Here is a 15,985-nt window from a genome sequence, read left to right on the forward strand (position 1 = left end):
ATGCATGTGTGAGCCAGCCCCGTGTAGAGACAAGGTTGCCTCACAGATTATGTTTTTTTATGCAGATGTACAAGGATATAAACGGGGTCGGTTGACACCTTAAAGCATCATGATTCTTTAGATCACATTAATATGGTATATTCTTTTGAGTAGGATTTATCTATGACAAGTTTAGATAAACAGCATGACTTCCTTGGCCTCAGTTCTGCTGCAACTAGTCTCATGACAAACAGCTGTGTTCCTCATATTTTATATTTGCTACAGATCATGCAATGAGAAGGAAGAAAGAACTTGCTGATGTCTGAGCAGCTGATTTCTATACGTCACAGTTTCAACAACTCAGCAAAACTCAGTGTTGATTTGAATTCATCTCCATAACGTAGTCCTGTTTCAGGTAATCAAAACACTGTCTTGTCTCACACATGAAACAAATTTAAAAACTATTTTACCATTTAAAATGTTCCATCCCTTAATTATCGTATCACACGAGTGAGGCACCGATGTTGCTTTGCAAGAGATATCAGTTGTATCTCATATGTGAGAATATATGACATTATTATTACCATATTTTCCATGTTCTTCAGAACAAAATATGATTGATAACATGCAATGCGGGTTGATTCAGTACTAGATATTAGCCTGCCTGGTGACTCACTCTGAGGACTTTTCATGAGCTGTGGAGTAGCTACCTTGTTTGCAATATTGAATTTGTATCTCTAAACATCTTTCCCCTTCACGGATCACTGCCTTGTTGTGGCGAAGGGGCTTGCGAAACTCAGTGAAGCCATAAGCTATGCCATGTAGGGCCACCCAAGACGGACAGGTCACGGCGGAGAGTTCTGACAAAATGTGGTCCACTGGAGAAGGAAATGGCAACCCACTCCAGTATTCTTGCCAAGAAAACCCCATGGAACGTATCACAAGGCTAAAAGATATGACGCCGGAAGATGAGCCCCTCAGGTCGGAAGGTGTACAATATACTACTGGGGAAGAGCAGAGGGAATTTCCAAGTAGCGCCAGAAAGAGTGAAGCGGCTGGGCCAAAGCCGAAAGGACACTCAGCTGTGGATGTGTCTGGTGGTGAAAAGACAGTCTGATGCTGTAAAGAACAATACTGTTTAGGAACCTGGAATGTAAGATCAATGAATCAAGGTAAGCCGGAGGTGGTCAAACATGAGATGGCAAGATTGAACAACGACATCTTGGGAATCAGCAAACTAAAATGGACAAGCATGGGCGAATTTAATTCAGGTGACCATTATATCTACTACTGCGGGCAAGAAACCCTTAGAAGAAATGGAGTAGCACTCATAGTCAATAAAAGGGTGGGAAAAGCAGTACTGGGGTACAATCTCAAAATCGATAGAATGATCTCAGTACGAATCCAAGGCAAGCCATTGAACATCACAGTAATTCAAGTCTATGCCCCAACCACTGAGGCCGAAGAAGCTGAGGTTGATCGGTTCTGTGAAGACCTACAACACCTTCTAGAACTAACACCCCAAAAAGATGTCCTTTTCATCATAGGGGATTGGAATGCTAAAGTAGGAAGTCAAGGAATCACTGGGATAACAGGCAAGCATGGCCTTGGTGTACAAAATGAAGCAGGACAAAGGCTAATAGAGTTTTGCCAAGAGAACACGCTGATCATAGCAAACACCCTTTTTCAACAGCACAAGAGGCAACTCTACACCTGGAGTCAGTCTACCTATAAGGAAGGCTGAGCGCCGAAGAATTGATGCTTTCGAACTGTGGTGCTGGAGAAGACTCTTACGAGTCCCCTCGTCTGCAAGGAGGTCAGATCAGTCAATCCTAAAGGAAATCAACCCTGACTGCTCATTGGAAGGACAAATACTGAAGCTGAAGCTGAAATATTTTGGCCACCTCATGCAAAGAGAAAAGTCACTGGAAAAGACCCTGATGCTGGGAAAGATTGAAGGCAACAGGAGACGGGGACAGTGGAGGATGAGATGGCTAGATAGCATCACCAATGCAATGAATATGAAGTTGTGCACACTCCGGGAGGGAGCGGAGGACAGGAAGGCCTGGTGTGCTATGGTCCATGGGGTCACGAAGAGTCGGACACAACTTAACGACTGAACAACAACAACAACAACCAAACATCTTTCATTCTTCAGAATCTTCTGATGTGATATATCTCTGGTATATTATAATCTGGATTGTCCATCATCAACATGATCTGTATCTGAACTAATTTATTAGGAATTTTTGGACAGAGAGAATTGTACATTTATGTGCTCTTCAGTTCCACAACTGTATAGTTCCCTGTTTGTGATATTTAATTTGATACATATTTACATCTTTTCTTCCTCCTGTTTTATTTTCTGTCACCTCTTTTTCTTTCCCTCTCCAGTTCTAAAACTACTTTCCTTTGCTTTCAAAGTCTTCTAATGTTTCTATTTCCATCCCCATTCTTTAATAATATATTCTGTTTAATATTTTATATTGTCATCAGCTTTGCAGCTCTTGAGCAAACTACATTTGAACTCTTTTGCCTCCCCAAAAGAGAATTCAGGACATGAGTAGATGATTTACCAAAAAAGTGCCTTTTCAGGAATTCCAGAGTTTGAGTAATGCTTGTATAAATATTTATTCAATAATTTTAGTTACATGCCCAGTGTGCTATAAAGATGTATCCGGGTGTTATATATAAATGCTCTCAAAAACAGTGGAAAACGAATGCCTGCCCTTGTGAAAAATAATGGTAATAATTTATTTAGGGCACAACCCCTTGCATGTTTAGACAGAAAAAAGTCCTACAGCTCCCAGCATTGGGAGTTGTGGGATTTGTTTTCTGTCTAAACATGCATGGAATTGTGTCCTTAATGTCAAAGAAGGGGAAGCATTTTTTTTAATTCTCTTCTGGGGGAATTGCAGTATGATCCCAATTGACTGAATCCCAATTATTTCAGCGAGACTTATGAGAGTAAAATTAGACTTGCAGTCTTAAGTTGAAAACATATAGAAGCTATTAAGGAGAAATGCAAGTAGGAAAAAACAACAGTGGCTTGTACCTTATGTACAACTCACAGAATGATAGGTAAGGGACCATATGGCAGTGGTACGGTACATACTTTGCATGCAGAGGGTCCCAAATTGAATCCCCAGCATCTTCAGGATCGGGTAGTAGGTGACAGGAAATGTCTTTGCTTGAGTCCCTGGAAAGTTGCTGCCCAAGCAGACAACTTTGCGCCATGTGGGCAAAACGTATGAATATTTATGTAGGGAGCTTTCTGTGTTCCTAGCTCCTCCACTCACAGTAGAGGGCTTACCCACTTCCCCCTATCAGTTGCAGCCTCTTAAAAAGCCTGAAGCTCCGGGGTCCTGATTACTTGTTTTGTAGGCCTTAGCTAATCTATACAAATGCACTTTGCATTAGAACATTCCATGCTTTTTCTTAATTGGTTTCTGTTTCCATTAACCATTGTCAATTTTACTGTGATCATTTGGCTATCCTGCATTGGTATTTCATGTATTAGAATGTAGAAAGAATGTGAGAGGGCAGTGGAGGGATGAAAATGTATGTTGTAAAGGGAGTAGCAGTATGTTGCGGCTTGTTGTTTTTTACTTCAGTCATAAGGTTCATAGACTATGAAAATATTTGCACAAGGGCAGGCGGCTTAGCAACCTGAGAGCAATATAAATACAACTTTACATGCTGAACAATGCTATCAGATATACAGAGGAGGCCAAAATGCCACCTAAATCTTTAAAACTAAAAGATGATCCGCACAATCATTCATCCTATGTTGAAATCAACATGACTTGACTTTTTACTGAATATATCTGTGTCACAAGCCTCTGTGATTTGGGAAATCGTTGACAATTGAATTGAATGTTTAGTCTCATATTTTAAAGCATTTAGCACACCAAAATCCACTGAAGTAGTCAATTTGTGTTGAATTAAAAATGTAAAAAAGGACTAAACATTTCCCCATACTTTTCGATTTTCTACGTTTTAAAACCAGAGCAGAATACAGTTAGGAGCACATTCAAGCTTTCTTTAATTGGTTGGAATCAGAAAACATGTTCCCAGCAGGTATTGTACATACACAATTTTTCTTCTTTCATACAATTTTCCTTCCAAGTAACGTTTTCAAAGCAACACCTACTCCTAACAGTGAGATCTGACTCCAAATGAAGGGTTCTTCCAGACAAGCATTTAATTTTGCTTACTTCTGCCTCCACTGTCCTGGTACTCATTCTCTCATGGTTCCTCCACTGTACGCTTTACCCACCAGAACAGTAGTCAGTGGTTCTTATTTTTTCCTTAAGAAACATAGGATAGTATCCAGTGGTGTCCCTCCACTGATGCTCTTTGATCCAGTGGAGGATCTGCAGAGGAGGTTCAAAATGGTGGGGCTATTACATTTGACATGGACCGTAAGGCTTGGTGACTAGACCTCGGTTGGAAAGTGAGCTCATATGGACAGAAAAGGTTCTTAAGGTATGAGGGTCCCAGGCTGTGCAAGGTTAAAATCAGCACCTTGAGTTGGGCCCAGAAGCAAATAGGCAATCAGTGAAATTGGCGCATAACAGTTTGAATATGTGTCTGCCTCTTTGCACCTGTTAGGAAACATACTGTAGCATACCATGTATTCGAGGGCAGCTCCATGTAAAGTGCATTGCTTTAATCAAGATGGAAAAGTATGGAACCCTAGATCTTTATAGCCAAGGCTGGCTTGCCTGTCTAAGAGAGGGAAATGTCTCTGTATTAGCCAAAAATGGAAGACAGTCCTAGGAACAGCTCTGACCTTCTTAAGCTTTCCCAGGCCTGACAGATAGGGTCATAGAAATCCCATCAATCAGAGACAGGCTAGACCAGCCTTCCCCAATGTAGTGCCCTTCAGATGTTTTGGATGTCAGCTTTCATCATCCCCACCCTGCATAGCCAATGGTCAGGAATTCTGGGAGTTGTAGTTCAGAACATCTGGAGGGCACCAGGTTAGGGAAGGCTGGACTAGACTATGGCCATTCACTATTACCCTTACCTTGTCTTGTTTGGATTCAATTTTAATCTATTATTTCTCATCCACTTGACCACACCCTCCAAACACTTGTTCAGGACAGAGACAGCTGCTCCTGATTCTTCATTAAGGATATGAGAACTTGATGTCCACATATTGGGGGCACCCAACTTCAAAGCTACAGATGACATTGAGTTTCCTCTGTGTGGGCAGTACCATCTGTTCTTACCCCAGTCTGATATGTGGACCTCCAGTGGGGGCTCTGAATCTTCATGGTTGCTGTTTGAGAGAAGTGGGTGTACTGAATCGCTATGATTAGAGCTGCCCCACCCCCCAGACCCCTGTGGGTCTTTGCACTGTAATAAACATCCTTGCAGTGTTTATTACAGAGGAGTAATGACAGCATATTTGTACTGTGGCTTCCTACAACCACAAACTATTATTTATACACTCATGTGCTCAGAGGCTATAGTTTCTGTCAGTCACACAGCAGGGAAATTACAACATTATGAAGACAGAAAGGAAAAGTATATAGTATGTAGTGACATTGCAGTTCTGCCTCACTTTAAAAAGAAATGGGAGTTAGGACCCTGCCAGAGGCTTCAGAGACAGGAAAGGTATATCAGGAAGTGGGTGGAGTGACATTCTTGACTCAACAACCAAAGGAACTGTGCTTTTCCTGTAGCTAAACCTCAAGTGGAGTTTTCTTACAAGATAAAGTAATGAAATGACAACCATAACCCTCCCCATCTCTAACACTTGATTGTGTCCTAACCTCATGTTTATTTATTGATAATTTTATATTTCACCAATGCAGCCACCCAGAGATACCCAAAGTGGCACCATAAAAATATATATACTTAATTATAAACTAAATAAAAATAACTTTTAAAATAAAAATCAGAAATAAGTACAGAACCAGTTTAGCTTTCATTCTTCCAAAAGCTCTCTGGAAAAGAGCAACTCTTCCCAGCCTCTAAAAAGAGAAGAGAGAAGGGGCCAACTAAGGGTCCTTTGGGATGAAGTTTCATTACTAGGGTGCAACCAATGAAAAGGTCCTGCTTCTGGTGATAGCTACCCTAGCCTCCCAATGTAGGTGGATCATGAAGCAGGGCCTCAAATGAGGACCTGATCATGTGGGTAGGTTCATATTGGATCTGGTGATCCTTCACGTATCGATGTTGGAGGAAATTTAGTGCTTTATAAGTCAAAACCAGCACTTTAAATTGGGAGCGAGTGCAAATATTACGTTACTGAGTGCATATCTCTTTCCAGCAAACTGTGCTGCATAAAATATTATAAATGAATGCAGGGGTGGGCAGGCAGTGGCCCTCCAGATGTTTTGACCTCCACCTCCCATGAGTCCTAGCAGCATAGTCAATGGTGAGAGAAGTTGGGAGTTGTAGCCCAAAACCTCTGGAAGGCCACAAGTTGCCCACCCCTGTGAAATGAGTTCACCAGCTCCAAGCTCTGATGTGTTTAATGCTTGCGAAAAGGGTAGAAATATGTAACATTCATTTCTACACTTTATAGCCCTGAGATTACATTGGGGGGAGTGGGGGATAAGAATAGGGCCATAAGTGTAGAAATGAATGAGTTACTTATTTCGTGTCTTATCCTAATGCTCAAGCTAGATGTAATGTAGGACCTCCTGGCATTTTTCTCTTTCTAAGAAAGCAGCTGTGGGTGGGGGTATTTGGATCAGGGGTGCAGCATGGGTGCAAAGAGTTAAACCATCTCTTCCTGTACGACAGCCCCCATCCAAATCCGTCCTACCACACAGTTGGTTTTTCAAGAAGAAAAAGACGTCAAGTGCTCCAAACACAGTGCTCCCACATTGCAACTATTTTGATCCCTTGTTGTTGTTCAGTCGTTAAGTCGTCTCCGACTCTTCGTGACCCCATGGACCATGGCACACCAGGCCTTCCTGTCCTCCACTCACTCCCAGAGTGTGCTCAAGTTCATATTAATTGCATCGGTGATGCTATCTAGCCATCTCATCCTCTGCCGTCCCCTTCTCCTTTTGTCTTCAATCCTTCCCAGCATCAGGGTCTTTTCCAGTGACTTTTCTCTTCGCATGAGGTGGCCAAAATATTTGCGCTTCAGCTTCAGTATCTGTCCTTCCAAAGAGCAGTCAGGGTTGATTTCCTTTAGGATGGACTGATTTGACCTCCTTGCAGTCCAGGGGACTCGTAAGAGTCTTCTCCAGCACCACAGTTCGAAAGCATCAATTCTTCGGCGCTCAGCCATCCTTATAGTCCAGCTCTCACAGCCATATCTTACTACTGGGAAAACCATAGCTTTGATTATACAGACCTTTGTCGGCAAGGTGCTGTCTCTGCTTCTTACTATGCTGTCTAGGTTTGCCATAGCTTTCCTCCCAAGGAGCAAGCGTCTTTTAATTTCATGGCTACAGTCACCATATGCGGTGATCTTAGAGCCCAAGAAAATACAATCTGTCACTGCTTCCATTTCTTCCCCTTCTATATGCCAGGAAGTGATGGGGCCAGATGCCATGATCTTAGTTTTTTTTAATGTTGAGTTTCAAACCAGCTTTTGCACTCTCCACTTTCATCCTCAACAAGAGGCTCTTGAGATCCTCTTCGCTTTCCGCCATTAGGGTGATATCGTCTGTGTATCTGAGGTTGTTGATAATTCTCCCAGCAATCTTAATTCCGACCTGTGATTCATCCAACCCAGCGTTTCTCATGATGTACTCTGCATATAAGTTAAATAAGCAGGGCGACAATATGCAGCCTTGTCATACTCCTTTCCCAATTTTGAACCAATTGGTTGTTCCGTGTCTGGTTCTTACTGTTGCTTCTTTGTAGCAGCCATATCGGGGATCAGACTAAGTAGCCTCATGCAGTCTCATGCTTCATGTTCTTGCTGAGCTCTTTCTCCCTTGAATATATTGTTGTAAGCTGACGAGACACAGGAATTCCTTATCTTGTCAAAGGTCATACAATTGTATATCTTGTTCTCTGCTGTTCTCTTCTGTTCTCTCCTTATCATGGCTACCCTATAACCCAGTTCTTGTATTATAAACAATAGTGCTAAGAGAAGAAATGTTGAGGATTGCAACCCCATGCGGGAGGGGGAGGAGGAGCCGTTTCATATGTGTCACAATGACTATAAAACCAATGTGCTAATGTAAATCGGGGCTTCTGGCTCTTTGGAAACGATTCCAGCCTTAAGCCCGCGCGTTAAATAAAGAATCTCTTTTTCCTTCACTCCGTGGTCTCTCTGACTCTGGGTTCTGCAACATAAATGGTGCCGTGACTCGGATGTGGCAGGCTCTGAGCCAGACAGGTGGCAGTTGCCTGCTCTTGATCGCCGCACCGGGAAGACGAGCTCGGCGCATGCCTCCCTTTCTTGGCGCCACCGACCTTTTTGTCGAGTGAATGGGAGAAAGCCTGCACCGGGATCGCCCAAACGGCAGCGAGCGGCAAGAGAACCTTGGGAAGCGGAGGAAGGAACTTGAGCCCTGCCTGTATCGCAGCTGCAATTGAGTTGAAACCCACATTGGAAGCCTTCAGGAGAAAGGCAAGTATATGGGAAAAAGAGGGCCCCGCCTTTAGGGAGAAAGGCCACTGGGCAGAAAAAAAGAGGGCCCCGCCTTATGAAGAAGGTCAGTGTTGGTGGTATACGTATACAAAAGAACCTACTCCTTGCGGGTAGAAGGGGGGCCTGATCACACCCCCGAGTGGGCGCCAGTACCTAGCACGCCAGTACTCAGTAGGAAGCTGAGGAAGCTGGGGAAGCCGTTTTCCGCTCTGGTAAAAAGTGGGAAAAGTGGGTGGCAGGGACATATGGATGTAGTGGAGAGATTGATGATTGTGTGAGTGGCTACTGCGGTTTCTGAAGCATACCGTTGACCGTCCGGGTGCCCAGGCCAGTAGCAAAGTGCGTGGTGTGAAAAATCCTCTTGTGTCGGCCAGTGAGACCCCTTACTCACTGACCAATTCCCATTCCCTAATTGTGTCTGTCTTCAATTTAGGAGGGAGGCTATGGGTGGTGGGGGAAGCAAACCTTGCACCCCCTTGAGATGTATGTCAAACAAAGAAGGAAAAAGGTTTTTTTTAAAAAAAGATTCAGAATAAAGAGAGAAAACAGCAAAAAGCTCAAGGTCGAGCTGAGAGGAAAAAAAACAAGATCTGAGGCTGTTAATTAGAAAAATGTTGCAGGACAGTGGCTTTTAACAAAGCGTGGGAGCGTGAGAGTGTAAGGCTGAAAAAGTAGCTGTTAGCCTAGCGCGCCGAGAGAGGGGGGGCAGGAAAATTGCCCACAACGTTCTGAGTTGTGCAACATCATCACCTCGCCTAATTGAGATGAAATCCCTAAAAAATGGAAACTGAAAATGAAGACCCAGAAGATGAAGGCAAAATAGAAAATAAAGGTGAAGAATCAGCCCCCAGAGCACAGGCTAGACCCCTCTTCGAGTGAAAAGTGTGCCATAAGACTGTCCCAAAGCAGAATGAAGCGGAAAGACCACGTTGAAGATCTCTGTCAAGGTAACCATGTTTAGCTTTGAACTGTGTTAAAATTGCATAGAGCCTGTAGCTACTGACCATCAGCTATATGATTTCTGAAGAGCGTAACCATTAAGCTTTTGCCGTGGGATTCCCTGCAATGAAGAAATCTCACTGATTTGAGTGTCCAGTGTTACACTGCCTAAGTGTGTGTGCTGAAGAGACCGAGAAACCAGACAGCATGTTCCTGGCCAAGCCAAAATCACGCTACTGCCATGCTCCTGAAAGCTGCAATAAACTGTGTAAGCTGAAAGACCCAACCTGATTGAAAAGAAAATTTTGGAGCAACTGTCTTAAAAAACAATGAGATCTGTGTAGCTGGCTGGCTGACGCTGTCAGTGATGTTACAACTTTAAATTAAGACTGTTTTCCTGTTTGAGACCCCAGCGAAGAAAGCTAACCCGAGTTATTTGTTGCCCGTGCCAAAGCAAGAATTTGGTGGCCCTGTACCTCATCGTGTCCTGTTTTGAGCTTGGGATTTACAAATACAAACAAACTGAGAAGCTTGCCTTTAAAGTCCTGCAAATCACCCCACCGCCTCCCCGAAGATTAATGGCTGCCTGAAAAATGCAAGTATAAAGCGATGCCCATCACCCCCCAGCGTCCTGAGTTTCGGCACTCAGTGTTTCAGTGCTTTCGTGTACCAGGTTAGAAGAGAAAAAAAAAAAGAGTAAGTTTTTAAAATGTCTGTGAGAGAACCTGACAGAAGTAAAATAAAATTTACAGAGGAGTTGCCCAAGTTAAAGCATCATGGCTAGAGAGCTGAGCTGTGCCGCTCTGTTTAAACAGAAGCCTTGCTAAAAAGTTAAAGGCCCTTGTCTGTCAGAAGGGGTGTAGGGCCACACTTCCCCTTTTTAAACTGATGCAAAAGTGGAGAGCCTTTGCTGGAAACATCGCATCTTCATTGCCCAGAGCCTTCTCTGTTTGCCTCCATCAATGTCTGGGCTTTTTAGAGACACTCTGCACATGAACTAAAATTTTAAATTGTCAAAGACTTGCCATGGACAGTGCTATGAAGCTTTTGATAAACTTGAACTCTCATCGCTGTAGACCATGTGTCTGTGTTTGTAGTCAGCTCAGTGTACAGCAGGCTGAGTTTGATCTATAACTTTTAGATTTCCTTCTGCCAGAACTCATGCAGCATAGAGTTGCCGATGCAAAAATGGTGACCTAGAACTCTGCGTGTGTGGGTATGCCCGTCCCTTGATTTTAATGAGCCCTGAGCTTTCAGCCAGAAGACCAGTATGATTGCTGGATCTGCTCCATCATGCCTTACCATGCAAGAAGTGTTTTCCATTCATTGTGTTAAATTGCAGAAAAAGTTTGTTGTGTATATTTTATGATTTCTTAAATATCATAAAATATATGTGATATTTGCAGATTAGTGTTAGTTGCAACTCCAAATGATACTAAGTGTGGTTCCCAATGGATGACAAGGAAAGAAAGACAAAAGCAAGTAGAAAAGAAGGAATAGAGAAAGTAGAAGACAGATAGAGAAGAGAGAAAAAGAAAAGGCAAAAGGCAAAGAAAAAACATTTGTAAAAAAGAAGCGTGGCCATAGTTGCCCCCAGGGTAAATTAAAAGCAGCTGATTGTGCCTGGAGCTTATTACCTGGGGTAAAGTAGCCACAATAATGTAATAGTTCTTTAAAATGAAGAAAATGTAACTAGAAGGAGAAGAAGAGCCTATCCCAAATGTGTGTCAGTGGGACTAGTGTAAGGCAGAAAAGTTTAAGTAAGTTTAACTTGAAAAAAACAAATAAAGAGACAAGGCTGGTGCATGGAGCAGAAAGTTTTATATAAAAAGTTTGAAACATGATCTGCAATACAGGCAGATCAGCAAAGAAAAAGAAAGCAAAAGAAAGAGAAAAAATTTGTCTTCCCATACTAATAAATAAAAAGTGTTATCAAGCACTTTGGGAAGCGAAGTTGTTTACAGGAAGCTGTGCCTGAGAACCAAACACTTCTAGCCTATGCTGAAAATGCTTGCTAGTGTTATGGGTAACATGTATAGTATAAAAACCCATTTAGTGCAATAGCTCGTGGTTCAGAGAAGCTGTCTGATCCAAAAATTAAGTACGCCTGTGTGCTGTAAGTTACCCAATAAAGTCTCCTTGTAAGTAACCCCCCCCTGCTGGAATCCCAAAACACAAGTTGGGCTGGAGCGCCTCACCCAGTATCAAACCCTGCTGTTAGAAGCCATAAAAGCAGGTATGAAGAAGTCAATTAATATGACCAAAGTGTCTAAAGTGCTGCAAGGTGCCACCGAGGCCCCAGAGCGTACTTGGAGCATCTTTCAAATGCCTATCGCCAGTACACCCCCCTCGACCCAGAGGCCCAAGAAGACGTAAACGAAAAAAGAAAAGAAGAAGACCCGGCAGAGGCAGAAGATTCTTAAAAAAAGAACCAGTGTACCCAGTGTGGACAAGATGGACATTAGTGGCATGAATGCCCAAATAAAATAAATCAAATACACAAAGGAGAAAACCAAAGGGGCCAGAATGGGCGAAGAGGGAGACAGCTTGAGAGGAGCCGTGACATTGACTGTGAGGGGCAGTGACATTGACTTCATAATTGACACTGGAGTGGCATCAAGAGCAAGCAAACGTTAGCCTTAAACAAGAAGTCCAAACACTAAACAAAGGTCTTCAAGCCCAGCGTCGCTTTGTCTTAGAAAATAAGCCCCCAATTCCCATCACAGAAGTTCATCCTTTCCAACCAAGAGTTAAAGTATGAGTTAAAGAGGGAAAAATAACCCTTTGACTCCCAGATAGAGAAGACTGAAAACTGTCATACTTTCCACCCCCACAGCTATGAAAGCAGCTAGAGTTAAACCCTAGATACATTGGACACGAGTCAAGAGAGCGAGAGGGGGAGAGTAGACTGTAAACAGAAATCCTGAAAATCCTTTAAAAATCATTCTGAAAAAGCAGTAAGAAGACTCAGGCTAGACCTTACTGTGGACACACCGGGAAACTGTCCCCCTGCGTACGGTCAGACCTGCAACTGGAGAATTGAAGAAGGGGACTAGACCCTACTGCAGCTTGCCAGGTGAATAGCTGCCCAGCGTAAGGTCAGATCCCAAAAAAGATCAAACATGCGTGTTGTAGTGTTAGTAGTGTTGCATTGTGTTTCCTTAATAAGGTGCAAAAAGGGGGGTCTGCCCCTAGAAAAAGAAGTTTGTCCCAGTGATTTGCTGATAATTACTGGCTTCACCTGGCTAACATCACGAGAGTAAAACATTTTTGTTTGCCAAGAGGTATACCTGCAAACAGGCTTATTAGCTCTTGCCTAATACCTGTCTGTAGACATCCTGGGAAAATTCAAAAAGATACCATGTTAAGAGTTTATGGTGTAAGTTTAACTTATTCCCAAAATGCTAATTAGGGCGTGGTTGCAAAGATCCTACCCCCTACAGAGTTCACTCTACGCACCCCCATTATTGCTGAAACAAATGCTACGTGTGCACAAATGCTTAATTGTCAAAAATTTTTCCAGAAAATACAAAGCTATCCCTGGCCCCCTTCCACTGTAATAAAATTCAAAACATATCTTTTAATGATGCCCACATACTTTTGCCTCATAGATGGTTTTAGACATGTAATTCCCGCACTTGGTCATTCATTCCTGCCAACTTGTCTGATAACCACCCATGTTGCCTCAGCCGCCAATTGAACTGGTGCCAATTCTTCCCCTGTAGCCCGAGAAAATCCATCAACGGCAGCCTCGAGCACTCCAACTAACTAAAAATTGTAATAGTCATGTGCAGTTATATTCTGACTCAGAAAAATTAGCCTTAGCAATGTCACTGGTTAAGGTTCCAGGTTTAGCCTTGGCTGATAGTCTGGAAATCAACCGGTTAGCTTGCAGCTTAGCCAAAAGCATAAATGCCACCTCACGAGCATTGTCATTGTTAAATAAAAAGCTGCGTGATCTAAAAGGTGCAGTTCTAGAAAACAGAGCTGGTATAGATTACCTCTTCCTTCTTCATCATTTAAGTTGTGAGACACACCAAAAGCTCTGTTATTTTAACTTAACTAATAATGGCAATGCTGTAGATGAACAGATCAACAAGCTGCACAATATAGTAGCTAACAAAACAATAAGACAAAACAATTAGCTCAATTAGTTAACCCCTTGGCTTCCAGATCTTAGCTAGCTTAAAAGCATTGTTCATCCTAATTCTACCAGTATTGTTCATAAACGTTCTGTTATGTCTCTGCGTTCCTTGTCTTATGCGCTGTTTAACCAATCTGTTTTATGTCTCAGCTAGTAAAACTGCTGCCCTCTATGCTCTAATAGCCCAACAAGAGGCTAAGTAATATGTATGTCACAAAAAGCTTTGTATGGTTATCAGAAATGCTATAATTGTAATGAAATTATGCATTTAAGGGGGGAATGTAGCAGCCATATCGGGGATCAGACTAAGTAGCCTCATGCAGTCTCATGCTTCATGTTCTTGCTGAGCTCTTTCTCCCTTGAATATATTGTTGTAAGCTGACGAGACACAGGAATTCCTTATCTTGTCAAAGGTCATACAATTGTATATCTTGTTCTCTGCTGTTCTCTTCTGTTCTCTCCTTATCATGGCTACCCTATAACCCAGTTCTTGTATTATAAACAATAGTGCTAAGAGAAGAAATGTTGAGGATTGCAACCCCATGCGGGAGGGGGAGGAGGAGCCGTTTCATATGTGTCACAATGTCTATAAAACCAATGTGCTAATGTAAATCGGGGCTTCTGGCTCTTTGGAAACGATTCCAGCCTTAAGCCCGCGCGTTAAATAAAGAATCTCTTTTTCCTTCACTCCGTGGTCTCTCTGACTCTGGGTTCTGCAACACTTGACCCTCGTACAGCTTTCTCAGGAGACAGGTAAGGTGGTCTGATACTCCCATCTCTTTAAATCTCTTTAATTTGCCAGAGTTTGTTGTGATCCACACAATCAAAGGCTTTAGCATAGTGAGTGAAGCAGAAATAGACGTTTTTCTGGAATTCTCTTGCTTTCTCTATGATCCAGTGAATGTTGGCGATTTGATCTCTAGTTCCTCTGCCTCTTCGAAACCCAGCTTGTACTTCCGGTAGTTCTCAGTTCATGTACTGCTGAAGCCTAGCTTGTAGGATTTTGAGCATAACCTTGCTGGCTTGTGAAATGAGCTCAATTGTACGGTAATTTGAACACTCTTTGGCATTGCCCTTCTTTGGAATTCGAATGTAAACTGACCTTTTCCAGACTCGTGGCCACTGCTGAGTATTCCAAATTTGTTGGCATATTGAGTGCAGCACTTTAACAGCATCATCTTTTAGGATTTTAAATAGCTCAGCTGGAATACTGTCATCTCCGCTAGCTTTGTTGTTAGTAATGCTTCCTAAGGCCCACTTGACTTCACTCTCTAGGATGTCCGGCTCAAGTTCAGTGACTGCACTATCATGGCTATCAGGGACATTCAGATCTTTCCTGTATAGTTCTTCTGTGTATTCTTTCCACCTCTTCTTAATCTCATCTGCTTCTGTTAGGTCCCTGCCTTCTTTGTCCTTTATCATGCCCGTCTTTGCACAAAACGTTCCCTTGAGATCTCCGATTTTCTTGAAAAGATCTCCAGGCTTTCCCATTCTATTGTTTTCCTCGATTTCTTTGCGTTGTTCATTTAAGAAGGCCTTCTTGTCTCTCCTTGCTATTCTCTGGAACTCTGCATTCAGTTGGATATATCTTCCCCTTTCTCCCTTGCTTTTCGGTTCCCTTCTTTCCTCAGCTACTTGTGAAGCCTCATCAGACAGCCACTTTGGTTCCTTGCATTTCTTTTTCTTTGGGATGGATTGAGTTGCTGCCTCCTGAACAATGTTATGGACCTCCGTCCATAGTTCCTCAGGCACTCTGTCTATCAGGTCTAATCCCTTAAATCTATTTGTCACCTCCGCTGTATATTCATCAAGGATATGATTTAGGTCATACCTGAATGGTTTAGTGGTTTTCCCTACATTCTTCAATTTAAGCTGAAATTTTGCAAGAAGCAGCTCATGATCTGAGCCACAGTCAGCTCCAGGTCTTGTTTTTACTGACTGTACAGAGCTTCTCCATCTTTGGCTGCAAAGTACATAATCAATCCGATTTCGATATTGACCATCCGGTGATGTCCATGTGAGGAGTCGCCTCATGTGCTGTTAGAAAAGAGTGTTTGCTATGATCAACGTGTTCTCTTGGCAAAACTCTATTAGCCTTTGGTCTGCTTCATTTTGTACACCAAGGCCATGCTTGCCTGTTATCCCGGTGATTTCTTGACTTCCTACTTTAGCATTCCAATCCCCTATGATGAAAAGGACATCTTTTTGGGGTATTAGTTCTAGAAGGTGTTGTAGGTCTTCATAGAAGCGATCAACCTCAGCTTCTTCAGCCTCAGTGGTTGGGGCATAGACTTGAATTACTGTGATGTTGAATGGTTTGCCTTGGATTCGTACTGAGATCATTCTAT

At 42.7% G+C, this 15,985-nt stretch overlaps 1 protein-coding gene across 3 annotated transcripts in view; it reads left to right on the plus strand.

The window, feature by feature from the left end:
- The window catches only part of CYP7A1 (cytochrome P450 family 7 subfamily A member 1), a 44,421-nt gene that overhangs the window by 1,337 nt on the left and 27,099 nt on the right, over positions 1-15,985 (plus strand). For all 3 annotated transcript variants that reach the window (XM_084849478.1, XM_084849480.1, XM_084849479.1), the window contains exon 2: positions 265-394. The gene's annotated coding sequence lies outside the window, so the exon portion shown is untranslated. The remainder of the gene's footprint in view (positions 1-264; positions 395-15,985) is intronic.

The sequence above is a fragment of the Heloderma suspectum genome, chromosome 4 (genome assembly GCF_057233095.1).
Source record: "Heloderma suspectum isolate Gila_16-S chromosome 4, 16-S_ref, whole genome shotgun sequence".
NCBI classification, from domain to species: Eukaryota; Metazoa; Chordata; class Lepidosauria; order Squamata; family Helodermatidae; genus Heloderma; species Heloderma suspectum.